Source organism: Bos mutus, chromosome 5 (genome assembly GCF_027580195.1).
Source record: "Bos mutus isolate GX-2022 chromosome 5, NWIPB_WYAK_1.1, whole genome shotgun sequence".
NCBI lineage: Eukaryota > Metazoa > Chordata > Mammalia > Artiodactyla > Bovidae > Bos > Bos mutus.
In genome coordinates, this window is record NC_091621.1 from 116741237 (window position 1) to 116760201 (window position 18965).

At 44.1% G+C, this 18965-nt stretch overlaps 1 long non-coding RNA gene across 1 annotated transcript; it reads left to right on the forward strand.

Moving 5' to 3' along the window:
• The first annotated feature begins 8913 nt into the window (after positions 1-8913).
• Positions 8914-18619, forward strand: LOC138987868 (uncharacterized). Its single transcript, XR_011464147.1, has 3 exons — positions 8914-9095; positions 15024-15347; positions 18341-18619. It is a non-coding gene; the product is annotated as an uncharacterized lncRNA (long non-coding RNA).
• The last annotated feature ends 346 nt before the right edge of the window (positions 18620-18965 follow it).

Genomic DNA, 18965 nt, shown 5'->3' on the forward strand with positions numbered 1-18965 from the left:
TGAATGAAAGAAAATCAATGTGTATTATGGTACATGAAAAGGATTAAGGGGGAAAAAACCCAAAGATTTTATATATATACGAAAGTAAAAATGAAAGTGTTAGTAGCTTCAGTTCAGTTCAGTCGCTCAGTAGTGTCCGACTCTTCGAGACCCCATGAATCGCAGCACGCCAGGCCTCCCTGTCCATCACCAACTCCCGGAGTTCACCCAGACTCACGTCCATCAAGTCAGTGATGCCATCCAGCAATCTCATCCTCTGTCGTCCCCTTCTCCTCCTGCCCCCAATCCCTCCCAGCATCAGAGTCTTTTCCAACAAGTCAACTCTTCACATGAGGTGGCCAAAGTACTGGAGTTTCAGCTTTAGCATCATTCCTTCCAAAGAAATCCCAGGGCTGATCTCCTTCAGAATGGACTGGTTGGATCTCCTTGCAGTCCAAGGGACTCTCAAGAGTCTTCTCCAACACCACAGTTCAAAAGCATCAATTCTTCGGCGCTCAGCCTCCTTCACAGTCCAACTCTCACATCCATACATGACCACAGGAAAAACCATAGCCTTGACTAGATGGACCTTTGTTGGCAAAGTAATGTCTCTGCTTTTGAATATGCTATCTAGGTTGGTCATAACTTTCCTTCCAAGGAGTAAGCGTCTTTTAATTTCATGGCTGCAATCACCATCTGCAGTGATTTTGGAGCCTCCCAAAATGAAGTCTGACACTGTTTCCACTGTTTCCCCATCTATTTCCCATGAAGTGATGGGACCGGATGCCATGATCTTTGTTTTCTGAATGTTGAGCTTTAAGCCAACTTTTTCACTCTCCACTTTCACTTTCATCAAGAGGCTTTTTAGACGTGTCCAACTCTTTGTGACCATGTGAACTGTAACCCACCATGCTCCTCTGTCCATGAGATTCTCCAGGCAAAAATACTGGAGTAGGTTGCCATTCCCTTCTCCAGGCCATATTCCCCACCCAGGGATCAAACCCACGTCTCCTGCATTGCAGGTGGATTCTTTACCATTTGAGCCAGAAGGGAAACCTTGAAACCATATATGTGTGTATGTGTGTTTTACATAACAAAATGAGAAGGAATACTTATGATAATTACAGTGTTTATATAACTGGTCACATGGTCATAGCTGGTAATTATCATTAGCTTCTAGTTGCGGTGAGCTGGCTTAGGTGCCCCACAGCATGTGGGATCTTAGTTCCCCGACCAGGGATTGAACTCATATCTCCTGGTTTGGAAGTTGGACTCTTAACCACTGGACCACCAGGGAAGTCCCTATTACTCATTCTATTGATATAATTCCTTTGCAAGCACCTCAGTTTGTTCTTTTCTTGGTGGAGTGACTTGAACCTTCATTCCTGAGAAGTCTGAGTCATTAATGGTCCTGCCTGGATTGGACTGCCAGTTTTCACTGACCTTTATCCCAGGGCATGTTAAGGGGAAGAGAAGCCCTATGGGCTCTTTGGCGTGGTCGGCTTATTCTCCCTTATGCCCAGTGTGGAGAAGCAGTCCAATTTCCCCTTGGAAGTCAGGGTCACTCAGTCCAGCCAGCACAGTAACCCCTTTCTTTGAGTCTCTCATGCCTCCAAATCAACAGGCAAAGTAGCCGGGCAGCAGTCTTAAATTGCAGTTCAATGGAATCATTGTTATGTCTTCTGGTGGAAGCATCCCTTCCTCTGAACTAAGACCTCCAGGCCAGCAGAGCATAAGGACATGGGGACAGGGGGAAAAAATTTCACTTGTGGGTTCTAGGGTTAGTAGTGATCACCTATTTCTACTCCCTGATACCTGGACCCATGAATCTTGGCTATGGGAGGAATAGCACCGTATGTTAGATGCTGATTCAGAGTATATACAGCCTTCTAGAGAAACTTGCCCCAGCCCTGCAAGGTATGACCAGTGTAGGGGAGAAAAATTTGCCGCCCTAAAATGTCTCTTTGGTATGTGGATTATCTTGAGCTGAAAATAAGGCATGAAAAACTCAGGAAGAACCTTTGACCTTCTTCCTAGCTGCCTAAAAGAATTCAGACAGAGGTCTTGTTCCTAGAATAGACCTATTATAGACCAGAGATATCTGCAAAGGATATGGGTTGAGTGGGGCGGAGGGTGGGGAAGCTCCAGGCAGGACCTAAGATCAGGGTCTGCTTTGTGTCCAGTGTATCTCCATATCCCAGCAAACATTTGTTAACCAAACACCCGCTTTTTTAAAAATATGATTTTCTTTATGATTTTTGGCTGTGCTGGGTCTTCCTTGCTGTGCAGACTTTCTCTAGTTGCGATGCTCAGGCTTCTCATTGCAGTGGCTTCAGGCTCTAGGGAGCGAGGGCTTCAGTAGCTGCGGTTCCTGGGCTCCAGAGCACAGGCTCAATAGTTGTGATGCACCGGCCTCGTTGCTGTGTGGCATGTGGGATCTTCTTGGATCAGGGATCGAACCCATTGGCAGGCAGATTCTTTACCACTGAGCCACCAGGAAGCCCACCAAACACTTTTTCATCTCCGTATGTATTGCCTTCCTCCCCTTTGAGATTCCAAAACCATTTTCCCATCATTTTCTCTCTTTTTTTTTTTTTTTCCTGATGTGGACCATTTTTATAGTCTTTATCGAATTTGTTAAAATACTGTTTCTGTTTTGCTGCTGCTGCTGATCGACTCTGTGCGACCCCATAGAAGGCAGCCCACCAGGCTCCTCCATCCCTGGGATTCTCTAGGCAAGAGTACTGGAGTAGGTTGCCATTTCCTTCTCCAATGCATGAGAGTGAAAAGTGAAAGTGAAGTCGCTCAGTTGTGTCTGACTCTTCACGACCCCATGGACTGCAGCCTACCAGGCTCCTCCGTCCATGGGATTTTCCAGGCAAGAGTACTGGAGTGGGGTGCCATTGCCTTCTCATTTGGGTATTTTGTCCATGAGGCCTGTGGAATCTTAGCTCTTTGACCAGGGATTGAGCCCAAACTCCCTGCATTGGAAGGTAAATTCTTAACCACTGGACTGCCAGGGAAATCTCCCCGCCATTCTCTTTTGTCTTTAGCTGAAGATGCTATTAAAGTTTAAGATTTTGTCCTTTTTGTTGCTCAGTTTTCCTGGGTCTCTCCTATGTAGACGTTACTAACTTTCATTTGATTTTCTCCTGTTATTCTGTCTTACATCAATTTAATTTTTAGACCAGCCAGAGGAATCTAGAATGGTAGAGGACAATTTCTTCCTCCTCAAAAACACTGTGGGAGAGGGAAATTTCCTCTTCCTCCTCTTAGTTCTTTTTGGTTGACAAATTTAAATGGCATAAGGCAGATGAACAGGAGAAAATAAAATTTATTATGTGGCATGAGGAATCCACATAAGCATGAAGAAGTCCAAAGACAGCAAGGGAAGACAGAGAATATATATTATCCTTACACTTTCCTGGCAGTCCAATGGTTAAGAGTCTGCCTGCCAATGCAGGGGACACGGATTCAATCCCAGGTTCAGGAAGATTCCATGTGCCTTGGAACAACTAAGCTGCAACTATAGAAGCTTGCATAAGAGAAGCCATCACAGTAAGAAGAGTACCTCAAAGAAAAATAACCCCTACTTGCTGCAACTGGAAAAAGCCTGGAAGCAATGAGGAAGACCCAACTGGGCCAAAAAAAAAAAAAAAAAAAAAAAGAGAGAGAGAGACAGAATATGTATTATCTTGGACTAAGGAGAAGGAGCTCTGGAGAAGGAAATAGCGACTCACTCCAGTATTTGTTCCTGGAAAATTCCATGGACAGAGGAGCCTGGCAGGCTACAGTCCATGGGGTCACAAAGAGTCAGCCACGACTGAGCACATCAGTACAGTAAGGAGAAGGAGGTAGGAGCATGATATTTCAAAAGAATGTAAGGTAATTCACAGAAAGATTAAAGAGTTAATATTCGGTAAATAAATCCAAAGACAATGATAGGACTTTGATCAAGTGGGCCTTGCTAGGTTCCTCCCTGCCCACCACACCTAATTTACACTTTGCTATAGTTACCTATCCTGATAACTCCTTCCTGGGACAGGCAATTAGTGGGGATGTTGTTCAAAGGTTCTTTCTGAGTCTTTCAGGTCTCGCCTATTTTCCGGCTCAAAGTAATCTGCATGCCAGCATGGCACATCTTGGGGTGGCCTGTCCTGAACCCTGTCATCATGGTAACTGAGTCTTCAGAAGTCCACAAAAGCTATCAAGCCAGCTGCTTCAGGGTGGTGAGGAACATGACGCAACCAGTGAATTCCATGAACAGGGACTCGTTGCTGCACTTCTTTCACTGTGAAGTGAGTTCCTGGATGTTCCTGGAAGCTTGGCCTCTCTGTACACCGGTGTCGAATCAAATCCTGGAGACAGTGTTTTGTATGAAGTAGAAAAGGATATCCTTATTGCTTGGCATCACTGATTCAATGGACATGCGTTTGAGCAAACTCTGGGAGACGGTGAAGGATAGGGAAGCCTGGTGTGCTGCAACTGACAGGGTTGCAAAGAGTCAGACACGACTGAGTGATTGAACAACAAAATTGCTTTGCTGGGCAAAGAGAGACACAGTGGGGTTCTGCTGTGGAAAAATTATGTGTCTCAACTCCAGAGAGGGCTTCCCTGGTGGCTCAGCAGGAAAAAAAAAAATCTACCTGCAATGCTGGAGACCCAAGTTCGGTCCCTGGGTCAGGAAGATCCCCTGGAGAAGGGAATGACAACCCACTCCAGTGCTCTTGCCTGGAGAATCCCATAGACAGAGAAGCCTGGTGGGCTACAATCCATAGCTAAGCTAAAAAAGCTAAGTCACTTCAGTCTTGTCCGACTCTGTGCGACCCCATAGACGGCAGCCCACCAGGCTCCCCCGTCCCTGGGATTCTCCAGGCAAGAACACTGGAATGGGTTGCCATTTCCTTCTCCAATGCATGAAAGTGAAAAGTGAAAGGGAATTTGCTCAGTCGTGTCCGACTCTTCACAACCCCATGGACTGCAGCCTACCAGGCTCCTCCGTCCATGGGATTTGCCAGGCAAGAGTACTGGAGTGGGGTGCCATCGCCTTCTCCGATACAATCCATAGGGAGTCAGACAAAACTGAAGGGACTATGTGCTAATGTATGCAACTCCAGAGAACTTGATGAGGCTTTTTATAACAGTAGGTCAAAGGTGGGGTCTCTGACAAGATTAGAGTGTGAGCAGGGCTTATACTCACTTTATCTCATTTTAGGTAATCTATCTCCTAATGAACTTCTCTGCTCCCTTTAATCTGCCCTCAGGTGATTTCTTGGTTGCTCCTCCCTTGATTAGCAACTGTTTGAGTCCATCCCTCGGAACCCAGGGAAGGTTATAATGGCTGAAGTCTCGCCTACAAGAAATGGGGGACAGAAAGTCTTCCATGTCTAGGAACCCCACAGAGCCCCACTCGGTTTCACTAAGAAGCAATGTCATCCATCCATGATGCTGGATAAGGTGTTCTGTAAGTCCACAGATGGTAGGTTGACAGAAACATTGCATGTGGGGAAGGTGAAGTCATATCTGAAGTGTCTAAATGCAGAAAGAACAAAATGCTGGCTTTCCATGATGGAAGTGAAATAGAGAAGAGGGCAGGGCACAACCTTTAAAAGAATGATGTCCCATTGAGATCATGACACAAACTGATTAGAATCATCCTGGTGTCTCAAACAATAGAGAATCTGCCTGCAATGAGGAAGACCTGGGTTCCATTCCTGGGTCAGGAAGATCCCCTGGAGAAGGGCATGACAACCCACTCCAGTATTCTTGCCTGGAGAATCCCCATGGACAAAGGATCCTGGCAGGCTACAGTCCATGGAGGTGCAAACAGTCGGACACAACTGAGCAACTAACACTCACTTTCTACAGGTCCAAGATGGCTGAAGATTTGATGTTCATTAGAGCTTGAGCCTCATTTACACTCACTGTAATACATCAGCATCTAAATGACACACCCACAGGCACCATGGTAGTTCCCAGGGTAACCATAAAAGGCCAAAAAGTGGGCAGTGGCCCAATACCTGGAAATCTCTGTCCCTTCTCCAAAATAGTTGGAATAATCCTCCCACTCATTAGTCTATGAAATTGTTGTTAATTACTGTTCAGTCACTAAGTCGTGTCTGACTTTTTGACCCCATAGATTGCAGCACGCCAACCTCCTACGTCCTCTACTATCTCCTAGAGTTTGCTCAGACTCACATCCATTGAGTCGGTGATGCTATCTAACTATCTGATCCTATGCCGCCTCCTTTGCATTTTGCCTTCAATCTTTCCCAGCAGCATGATCTTTTCCAGTGAGTCGGCTCTTTACATCAGGTGGCCAAAGTACTGGAGCTTCAGCTTCAGCATCAGTCCTTCCAATGAATATTCAGGATTGATTTCCTTTAGGATTGACTGGTTTGATCCCCTTGCAGTCCAAGGGACTCTCAAGAGACTTCTCCAGCACAATTCGAAAGCACCTGCATTTCTACAAATGACCCACTTTAATTTCTTTTTATGGCTGAGTAATATTCTGTTGTGTGTGTACACCACATCTTCATCCATTCCTCTGTTGATGGGCATTTAGGTTGTTTCCATGTCCTGGTTATTGTAAACAGTGTTGCAATGAACACTGGAATACATGTCTCTAATCTGTTTTTTAATCTTGGTGACTAATTAAAAAGTTTTAAAAGTGCTCTGTAGGCCAATACTGAAAAATGTAAGTGTTAGTTGCTCAGTTGTGCCTGACTCTGCGATAACAAGGACTGTAGCCCTCCAGTCTCCCCAGTCCATGGAATTCTCCAGGAAAGAATACTGGAGTGGGTTGCCCTTCCCTTCTCCAGGGGATCTTCCTTACCCAGGGGTCAAACCTGGATCTCCTGCATTCCAGGTAGATTCTTTATCATTTGATACACCAAGAAGCCAATACTAGACAAAGCAAATCAAACACATGTGTTGGCTAGGTTTGGCATATTTTCTTTCAGCAGCCTTATCCTCTCTGATCAGTTCACCTGTGTAATGAGAGGCAGAGGATGGTGGTACAGCCTGACTTAGGATTCTTAGCTATCTGGCTCTTTCTGGGGAATGGGACAGGTGAGTGTATCAGAAACCTGTTTGCTTGAGGAGCCTCCCCCAAGGAGAGAACTTGACCAAAAGCAAGGAGGAACCTGTTCTAATATGCTCAGTTCAGTGACAAAATCTCTGGGTCAGCACTGATGCAAGACTCCCCACACTGGACTGTGACTCCTGTGAGGGCAAGGGCTATGTCATTTGTTTACACTGTGCACTCAGAGCTTAGCGGAGCCTGGCACGCAGTAGATAGTAAGTGTTGACTGACCAACTGACAGTATTCTTATTACTGCCCAGTGCATGTCACTCAAGTCATTTTTCACATCAGCCCTGATGAGTTCCTATCTGGATCCATGAGACTGTGTGTAAACAATGCAAGAACCACGTCCCTGAAAACTCTGCAAGACACTGGAGTGCTGACGTGCTGCCCTGGTACTTCCTAAAAGAAGTAACCAAAAAGCAAGAAGGGGGATTTCCCTGGGGGTCCAGAGGTTAAGACTCTGTGCTTCCATGGCAGAGGGCACAGGTTTGATTCCTGGTTGGGGAACTAAGCTCCCACAAGCCACAGGGCATGGCCTATATATATCTATATATATATGTATGTTGTTCTTGTGTTCAGTCACCCAGTCTTGTCTGACTCTTCATGACCCCATTGGACTGCAGCATGCCAGGCCTCCCTGTCCCTTACCATCTCCCAGAGTTTGTCCAGGTTCATGCTCTTTGCATTGGTGATGTCATCCAGCCATCTCACTCTCTGACACCCTCTTCTCCTTCTGCCTATATATATATATATAGGCTTCCCAGGTGGTGCTAGTGGTAAAGACCCTGCCTTCAGTGCAGGAGATAGAAGAGATATAGGTTTGATCCCTGGATTGGGAAGATCCTCTGGAGGAGAGCATGGCAACCCACTCCACTATTCTTGCTTGGAGGATCCCATGGACAGAGGAACCTGGCAGGCTATAGTCCGTAGGTCGCAAAGAGTTGGGCATGACTGAAGTGACTTAGCACATATATGCTATACATATAATTTAATTTATTTATAATTTATATTTATCATTATGATATATTTATATTTTATAGAAACATTTTATTTTATAAATGTAAATTTTATGAAATATATGTATTCATATAAATATATATTATATATTATATAATATATATATTTAAAGTTTAAAAATTAAGCTCCTGGAGAAGGAAATGGCAACCCACTCCAGTATTCTTGCCTGGAGAATCCCATGGACAGAGGAGCCTGGTAGGCTCCAGTCCACGGGGTCGCAAAGAGTCAGACACGACTGAGCAACTTCACTTCACTTCACTTCACATGTAGGGCAGCAATAAAGATATAGATGTAAAGAACAGACTTTTGGACTCTGTGGGAGAAGGCAAGGGTGGGATGATTTGAGAGAATAGCACTGAAACATGTGTATTACCATGTGTAAAATAGATCACCAGTGCAAGTTTGATGCATGAAGCAGGGCGCCCAAAGCCAGTGCTCTGGGACAACCCAGAGGGATATGGTATGGAGGGAAGTGGCGGAGCGGGGTTCAGGATGGGGGGACACATGTATACCCATGGTTGATTCACCTTGATGTATGGCAAAAATCACCACAATATTGTAATTATCCTCCAATTAAAATAAATTAATTAACTGAAAAAAAATTAAGCTCCTAAGTATCGTGCTCTAAGAAGCCTTCTCTGAAACTTCAAACTCATTAAAATAAAAAAAAAAAAGGCAAGAAGGCAGTGTTTGCCTCTATGTTACTTACGGTGCAGTTTTAGCCTGTAAAGGGCTTCCGAGTAATAGCAGGAGCTCCCTTCCAGGAGATGGCACTGCTGGGTTGTTATAGTCCTCACAGCCTGGTGAGGAAGTTGTCGGGTCATAGAGTGTTTATGAATTGGAGAAGGAAATGACAACCCACTCCAGTGTTCTTGCTTGGAGAATCCCAGGGATGGGGGAGCCTGTTGGGCTGCCGTCTCTGGGGTCGCACAGAGTTGGACACGACTGAAGCGACTTAGCAGCAGCAGCAGCAGCAGCAGCAGCAGAGTGTTTATGAACATGAGGATCCCGTGTAAGTGGGGAGAGGGTACAGGAAGCAAAATTTGCCACCCTAGAGTGTATCTCTTTGGCATGAGGATTCTTTTAGGTTGGTTATTTGTAAGAAATAGAAGACTTAGGAAGTTATTCTTTTACTTTCTCTGCCTAAAAGAATTTTCTTTTATTTGAAAAGATTTTGAATTTTATATTGGATCATAGCTGGTTAACAATGTTGTGATAGTTTCAGGTGTACAGTAGAGTGACTCAGTCATACATATACATGTATCCGTTCTCCCCCTAACTTCCTTCCCATCCAGGCTGCCACATGACATTGGGCAGAGTTCCCTGTGCTATACAGTAGATCCTTGTTCATTATGCATTTAAAAATATAGCAGTGTGTACATGTCAATCTCAAAGTCCCTAAGAATTTAGATAAAGGTGGGAACTCCCTGGGGGTCCAGTGGCTAAGACTCTGTGCTTCTAATGCAGGGGGCCCAGGTTTGATCCCTGGTCAGGGAGCTAGATTTCACATGCCACAACCAAGTGTTCCCATGCTATAATGAATATTGAGGATCCTGCGTGCTGCAACTAAGACCTGGCGTAGCCAAATAAATAGATACCAAAAATAGAATCTGAATGAAGAGCTTGGTCCAGGAAGAGCACTCTTACCAGAGATGTCTACAGGGAAGAGGGGCTACGTGTCTGGTGGGGCCGAGATCAGTCCTCCCGTGTCTCATTGTCTCTGAACAGCCCAGCAAACGTCTGTCTGGCAAGCATTTGTTAGTCCATATCCACATGAATTGCCTTCTTCTCCGCTGAAGTTCAAATTCCGCACCCCCTTTACTTTCAGATGGCATATGAGCCTCCGTTGCCTAACTTGGACCCCACATTCTTTTCAAAATTTTTTAAAAAATTAATTAATTAATTAACCTTTTTGGCTGTGCTGGGTCTTCATTGCTGTGCTCAGGCTTTTTCTAGTTGCAGCCATCCAGGGCTACTTTGTAATTGTGGTGTGCTGGTTTCTCATTGCGGTGGTTTCTCTTTTGCAGAGCACGGGCTCTTGGCACTTAGGCTCAGGAGCTATAAGTAGTTGCAGCTTGAAGGCCCTAAAGTGTCGGCTTCATTCGTTATGGTGCAGTAGCTTAGTTGCTCCATAACGTGTGGAATCTTCCTGTACCAGGGGTCGAACTCGTGTCCCCTGCATTGGCAAGCAAATTCTTATCCACTGGACCACCAGGGAAGTCCCTATCATGTCAATTTAATTCTGAGATCAGCCAGAAGAACCTAAAAGGGTAGAGGAAAGTTTTTTCCCTCCCCCAGGTAGAAAAGCCCAAGAAATATTTGAGGGGTCTTATTTGTATCCACAGCTTGGAGAAATATCGGTTACATTTAGAGGTTGTGGCAGACACTGAAAGCTGCTAACCAAATCCTCTTCTTTCTGGGCACACACTCACAGTTAGATGTGAACTTGTGGTTGACTTCTAGCCAACGGAATGTGAATAGAACTTGTGTTTACCACACCTAGCCCTGGCCCATAGAAATCTCCAACTCTCTAATCCACTATGTTCTTTTCTTACAGTGGCCCTGGAAGTAATGTGTGGAAGATGGCAGGCCTTTGCTGTTCTGCTGACTTTTAAAAAACTTCTTGTTTTTAATATTTATTTATTTGGCTGCATTGGGTCTTAGTTGCAGTTCAGTTCCAGTTATCTATTGTTAAATAATGTGTGTGTGTACTCAATCGCTCAGTAGTGTCCGATTGTTTGTGACCCCATGGACTGTAGCCCTCCAGGCTCCTCTGTCCATGGAATTTTCCATGCAAGAATACCAGAGTGCATTGCCATTTCCTTCTCCAGGGGAGCTTCCCGACCCAGGGATCGAACCCAGGTCTCCTGAATTGCAGACAGATTCTTTACCATCTGAGCCACCAGGGAAGCCCTAAATAATGAAGTCACCCCAAAACTTAATGACAATACATATTGTCATTATTTCCTTTTCTCTGGCGAATGGGATCTTGTTCCCCAACAAGGGATGGAAACTGTGCCCCTTCAGTGGAAACGAGGTGGAGTCCTAATCACTGGACCACCAGGGAAGTCTCGTATTAATATTTCTGTATTATCTCTCATGGTTCAGGACATTCACTGGGTTCAGCTAGGTGGCTGTCACTTGTGGGTTTCCTGTAGTTGCAGTCAGATGGGGATGGAGTCATCTTGTGAGCGCTTCCTCACTCAAACCTGGTGTTGAGATTAATGTTGACAGCTGTAAGCTCAGTGGGTTCAGCCAGCACATCCACATGGCCTGGGCTTCCCCACAGCATGGCATGTGGGTTCCAAGAGTGAGTGTCCCGTGGGTATGAGGATGGGGCCTAGGTTCAATTCTTGGCAGGGAAACTATTACTAAGGTCCTGCAAGCCACACAGTATGGCCAAAAAACAAACAGATGAAAAACAATACCCCCCACAAAATCCCCACAAAGCAAAAAACTAAGAATAAAGCACTCCTGGGCATATATCTGGAGAAAAACATGGTTCGAAAGGGTACATACATCCCAGTGTTTACTGCAGTATTGTTTACAATAGCAGGGATGTGGAAGCAACCTAAATTTCCATCCATGGAAGAATGGATAAAGATGAAGTACATATATACTACGGAATATCCTCAGCTATGAAAAAGAACAAAACACTGTCACTTGCAGCAACATGGATGAACTTGGAGAGTACCATACTAAGTGAAATAAGTCAGATGGAGAAAGACTAATACCATATGATATCACCTGTATCTAAGAAAAATTGCGGAATTGAAGTGATACAAATAAACTTATTTACAAAACAGACTCACACAGACTTATGGTTACTGGGGGGAAGGGTGAAGGGAAGGGATAGTTAGGGAGTTTGGGATGGACATGTACACTCTGCTATATTTAAAATGAATTACCAAGAAGGACCTATTGAACAGTCCAAGGAATTGTGCTCAATGTTATGTAACAACCTAAATGGGAAAAGAACTTAAAAAAGAATAGATACACATATGACTGAATGACTTTTGTTGTATACCTGAAACTAACACAACATTGTTAATCAACTATAGTATAAAATAAAAATTAAAAAGATAAAAATAAAAGCTACTACAATTATTACTGTAGGAATTTCACACAATTTTCTTTCCGTTACTAGAAAGTTCCTTGAGGGAACTGGGCCTTCTTATTGGTGTTGGGATGTAGCTACACTTCTTTTTTAAAAGTGATTTTTCTACATGAAAGAAGTACATCAATAAACAATCCTCTTTTAGTGTTCCTGAACAGTACGTGAATTGGAATTTTGGCAAGCATGGCTTCTATTTGACCATGGTCCAGATCCCCTGTATGTTGTGGAACTAGGAAGGAAGGAGGGTGAAGTCGCTCAGTCGTGTCCGACTCTTTGCGACCCCATGGACTACAGTCTACCAGGATCCTCTGTCCATGGGATTTTCCAGGCAAGAATATTGGAGTCGGTTGCCATTTCCTTCTTCAGGAGATCTTCCCGACCCAGGGATTGAACCTGGGTCTCCAGCATTGTAGGCAGACACTTTACCATCTGAGCCACCAGTGGAACTAGGATTCTCCTTAATCCCAATATTTCCTTCTAGAAATACTTCCTGCAGGGAAGCGAAGCTCTGCAAGTGCTGCAGGGCACAGGGGAGACCTCAGCTTTAATCTGCGAGGGCCTGGCTAAGGTCGAGAGTGCTAAATTGGCCAACTCCATCCTTCATTCAGGGCCAAGGAGGAAATTGGAAAGTCTAATCTTGAATTCAAGTGGTTTGTTCAAAGGTTTGAGAGTAGAAAATTCTCAAAAAATTACTGAGCGGGTTTCCAGGTGATATACTTATTGTAGGTGAGCTTGCTGGCATTGCCTGTACCCTGAAGTCACCCTAATTTGTTATTGAAATTAAAAAGTGGAAGAAAGACTAGTATCAGGGGATTTGACAGAGGTATTATTCCTTAACTAGGCTCACAGCCTTCGAAGGAGTCAGGGCCTCAGTTTAAGAATCCACTGAGGGCGTTTTTTTCCAGCTGAAATAAGCATAGATTTGAAGGGAGAGAGGCTTTTCCCATCTCAGTGACTATAGAGGCAAAAGACACAGAGCCCCAGGGTTGAAAACATCTGCCCTCTTTGCACCATGGAGGCTGAATTACCAGACAGAGCTCATCTACCATTGCAGCCTTGAGAGCCAGAAGCTTGGGTCTGCAGAGGGGAAATGGAAATGAAAATGTCTGCATAGGAGCACCCCATCCCTACATGCTAAGTACGGAATGCCCAAATGAACCCTTTTCAAGATGATTTCTTCTGATTGTGTAACATTGCATGTGTGATTTGCTGTCTCCTTGAGAGTCTGAAAATGTTTCACTTGCGTGGCAAAATTGAAAAAGAGAAGACGGAACACGGTGTGCATCAGAGAGAGTCACCAACTTTTTGTGAAGTGTTGAATTCCACAGGATGAGGAGAAGGAATCACGGACAATTTGGTGACATGTTCTTTTTCCTTCTGCTCATGTTTGGAGATGAAGTTATTGCTGTTTATTTATTAAGGGCTTGAATGCTTAGTCACTCAGTCATGTCCAACTCTTGTGACCCCATGGGCTGACCTCTTCCAGGCTCCTCTGTCCATGGAATTTTTCAGGCAAGAGTACAGTGGGTAGCCATTTTCTTTGCCAGGGCATCTTCCTGACCCAGGGATTGAACCCTCATCTCCTGTGTCTCCTGCATTGGCAGGTTGATTCTTTACTCTATGAGCCATTGGGGAAGCCTTATTAAGGGCTTACTGAGTGCTGAATATATGCTGAATGCCTAGCATACATGATCTCATTTAATCATGGTCATAAACAGGCCCTGACAATGACAGCTGTTTTTGAGCTGGTGATATTATTCCAGCTGTTTTTGAGGTAGGTGATATTATTCCCATTCCACACATGATGAAGCTCAGAGAGGTTAAAAAACTTTTCAAAAGTCATGCAGCTAAAAGCAGCTACTAAATGGTCTGAACTCACTGGTGCACTCATGTAGTCATTCATTTCTCAGGTTCTCACTGAGCTTAGTTCTTTTTTTTCAAAATTATTCTATTGAAATAAAGTTGATATGCAATGTTGTGTTAATTTTTGCTGTACAGCACAGTGATTCAGTTATGTGTATATATATATTCTTTTTCAATTCTTTTCCATTACAGTTTATGACAGGATATTGAATATAGTTCCCTGAGCTATACAGTGGGACCTTGTTGTTTATCCATTGAGCATTGTTCTTAATTGCAAGAAATAGGAACCAATTCTGGTAGATTGTAGCAGAAGAGGAATTTATTAAAGGGGTCCTGGGATGCTTTTAGAAGTGCCAGGAGAGCTGAGGAGCCGGGTGTGGACACGTCACAGCAGGAGCAGTGGACACAGTGTGGCTGCCACTGTCCCTGCCATGTCCTGGTCACTTCCACCTTGCGAGGCTCACCCACTGGGGCAGGCTGCTGGATGCTGCCTGCAAGCCCCAGCTCCTCCTCCATCTTAGGGTGGCTACCACCTTCCCCAGAGGTTCTGTAGGGCCTGCTTCTTGGCATTACTGCTTCTGGATTCAAAATCTAGACAGTACCTCTGATGAATGGAGTGTGAGTATACAGTTTGCTCCAGAGCTGATAGATAGCTAAGAGACACGCTTCCTGTATGTGCATCAACTCTCCTGGGAGATGGGCTCTGTTCCCAAGACTCACAATGAGGAGCTCCCCAAATGTTGTAAAGATGTTCCGATGCTGGGCAGCTAGAGGAACACCTTTAAGTTCCTCTTTACATTGACTGCATGAATGATGCAGCTAGACGTGGTGGAGCATGCAAAGGTGGGTCCTAGAACCTGCCTGTAGACACCTCATTGACTCAGAATTCCCTTCCTTTCAAAGTGTGCATTTATTTGGCACCACAGTTTGCAAAGCCCTCTCTTCTCACTGTTTCCTTAGGTCATTCGGACAGACAGCCGTGCAAGGTAGACAGAAGAAGTGAAGAAGTGAAGTCGCTCAGTCGTGTCCAACTCTTTGCGACCCTGTAGACTGTAGCCTGCCAGGCTCCTCTGTCCATGGGATTCTCCAGGCAAGAATACTGGAGTGGGTTGCCATTTCCTTCTCCAGAGGATCTTCCCAACCCAGGGACTGAACCTGCATCTCCTGCATTTCAGGCAGACGCTTTATCCTCTGAGCCACCAGGGAAGGTAGACAAAACTGATATTCTATTTCATCCTTGAAGAAGCTAAGAAGTTAGATGATGAGCCCAAGGTCCCCCTGCTGGTGAGTGGCAGAGTGGAGACTTGGCCTGTCTGAGTCCAGGCCTGGTGTCAGCCGGAAGCAAATGATCACAAATATCATGGTGCATCAATTCCTAGGCATGTGGTTTTCCCCTGAAATTTTTTTTATGTGAACAAAACCAGCCTTCTTTATTTATTTTTAACTTTTCATCAGAGACATTTTCAATCATACACTAAAAGAAAATAACATAATAATTTCCTATTACCCATCATTTCAATAATGATAACCTAAGGCCAATTTTGTTTCATCTATAATCCCCACTCACCCCCACCTCCACCTCTAGAATTTTATTTTATTTTAATTTTGTTTTCCAGAACTCCCCTGACCAGAGATTGAACTCATGCCACCTGAAGTGGAAGCATGAAGTCTTAACCACTGGGCAAGTCCTACCTCTCAGTGGTTTTTTTTTTTTAAAGCAAATAGGTTTCCCTAAAAAATGGGACTTTAAACTTAGTGATTACACATGTCACATGCCTGTTTCTTTTTCATCACCTCACCAAGACACCAGATATGGTATGGCACCACTTTATGCCAGTTTGAAGTAGCACAACAAAAGTATCAACAAAGTCTCATTTTAGATGCTGATTACAAATTATTTTTTTTAAATACCAGGAATTGTGTAATTATTAAAAATTAAATAATTTCAGAGTTGGTAGGCTAGTAATCTGTCGTGTTTTTGTCACCACAGTTGCTTAACAGAAATGCCTACCTACCTTCATGATCACTCCGCTTGTATGGTTTAGAATGGAACAATTATCGTGACTATTTTTCAGATTAACACTTGCCATTATTTTAATGTAAAACTGTTTTTAATAGCTCAAACAATGCCATGAAGTGCTGACATTTATGTTTAAAACTCTCTTCCGGGGACTTCCCTAGGGGTCCAGTAGTTAAGACTTTGCCTTTCAGGGCAGGAATGTGAGTTCAATCCCAAATTAAGGAGCTAAGATTCCAGATGACTTGTGGCCAAAAAACAAAAACATAAAACAGAAACAATATTGTAACAAATTCAATAAAGACGTAAAAAGTGGTCCACATCAAAACAAACAAAAAACAAACAAACACAACTCACAGCCATATCAATAGCTCTGGAGTAGAAGTTAATGTGATAAATTGCTCTGAAGAAGGCCAGGCCCTACAACATCTGGCATTGTTTAGAACACTTCTGAATTCGGATGCATCTTGGAATCAATGATACGGCACAGTTTAATTGGCAACTTAAAAATTCCTGTCACTCTGCTTATTTAACTTATATATAGAGTACATCATGAGAAACCCTGGGCTGGATGAAGCACAAGCTGGAATCAAGATTGCCGGGAGAAATATCAATAACCTCAGATAGGCAGATGACACCACCCTTATGGCAGAAAGTGAAGAAGAACTAAAGAGCCTTTTGATGAAAGTGAAAGAGGAGAGTGAAGAAGTTGGCTTAAAGCTCAACATTCAGAAAACTAAGATCATGGCATCTGGTCCCATCACTTCATGGCAAATAGATGGGGAAACAGTGGAAACAGTGGCTGACTTTATTTTTCTGGGCTCCAAAATCACTGCAGATGGTGATTGCAGCCATGAAATTAAAAGACGCTTACTCCTTGGCAGGAAAGTTATGACCAACCTAGACAGCATATTAAAAGCAGAGACATTATTTTGCCAACAAAGGTCTGTCTAGTCAAGGCTATGGTTTTTCCAGTGGTCATGTATGGATATGAGAGTTGGACTATAAAGAGGGCTGAGCGCTGAAGAATTGATACTTTTGAACTATGGTGTTGGAGAAGACTCTTGAGAGTCCCTTGGACTGCAAGGAGATCCAACCAGTCCATCCTAAGGGAAATCGGTCCTGGGTGTTCATTGAAAGGACTGATGTTAAAGCTGAAACTCCAGTATTTTGGCCACCTGATGCGAAGATCTGACTCATTTGAAAAGACCCTGATGTTGGGAAAGATTGAAGGCAGGAGGAGAAGGGAACGACAGAGGATAAGATGGTTAGATGGAATCACCAACTCAATGGACATGAGTTTGGGTAAACTCCGGGAGTTGGTGATGGACAGGGAGGCCTGGCGTGCTGCAGTTCATGGGTTCACAAAGAGTCAGACATGACTGAGCAACTGAACTGATGTCAAATAAGGAGGCACTTTACTTGAAGAAATTGCAGATTCTTTGGAATGCGGTCACTAAGACAGGGGTAGAAAGTGACAAGGGACAGGAGGAGAGCTTAGGGGGTGGCGGAGGGTGTCAGGGAAGGATCTGGTGAGAAGGTCTGCCACCCTCGGTCCCTTATCTGAAGCTCTAAATTCTAAAAAGCTCTGGAATATGAGTGTTCATTTGTTTTCTTCTTCCAAATTTGGAACCAAACCTAACCTGAACTAATGCAAAGTAACTTTTAAACATAATCTATAATGATAACTTCATTCTAGTCACTGTGAAGATCAATCTGTTTAGCTGCAGAAATATTCTTTGTTGATGGAGCATTATCCCAGTCCCTCATGGGGAGGGACAACAAGAGTTGTTGCCTACTTTTTTTTTTTTTTTCTGGTCATTTTTTGAAGCCTGTGGGATTTTAGTTTCCCAACCAAGGATAGAACCTGGTCCCTCTGCAGTGAAATCACAGAGTCCCAACTACTGGACTGCCAGGGAATTCCCTGCACTGCCTTTATATTTTATTTTTAAACAAAACGTGTTTTATAATTTTTCTTTCTGTCCTTTGATATAGGAATTTCTTTTGACTTACTTATTTTTGGCTCTGCTGGGTCTCGGTTGCTGTGTGGGGGCTTTCTCTAGTTGCGGTTCTCGGGCTTCTCATTGCAGTGGCTTCTCTTGTTCCAGAGCACAGGCTATAGGTGTGTGGGCTTCAGTAGTTGCAGCTCAAGGGCTCCAGAGCGAGAGCTCAGTAGCTGTGGTGCGTGGGCTTAGTTGCACTGTCCCACCGTGGAATTGTCCCGGACCAGGAATCCAACCCGTATCCCTTGTTTTGGCAGCTGGATTCTTAACCACTGGACCATGAGGGAAATCCCTGATGGCTGGATATAATTTAGATATGTGGAGACATGGAAGGGTTTTAAGAAGAGGAAAAAGCATAATCTCACATGGCGACAGAGGATGAGATGGTTGGATGGCATCAATGACTCAATGGACATGAGTTTGAACAAACTCTGGGAGATGGTGAAGGACAGGGGAGCCTGGCCTGCTGCAGCCCACAGGGTCACAGTCAGACTCGACATAGCTGCTGAACAACAATAACACATCAGCTTGGGTTTAAGCGTAAGTCAGGATCCAACCATTACATTTGCCTTAGAGGCAGAGATGACCTGCATTTCTTTCTTTGTAAATATTTATACACTCTGTGTACTTTTCTTTCTTTAAAAGTTATTTATTTATTATTTATTTGGCTGCACCTGGTCTTAGTTTGGCATGCAGGGTCTTTTAGCTGTGGCATGCAAACTCTGAGTTGTGGCATGTGGGATATAGTTCCCTTACCAGGGATTGAACCTTGGGCCTCCTGCATTGGTAGCAGGGAGTCTTAGCCACTGAACCACCAGGCAAGTCCTTAAGTGGCATTTCTGATAACTCCTCCTCTTTTAATTTGTGTTTCATATGCAGCTG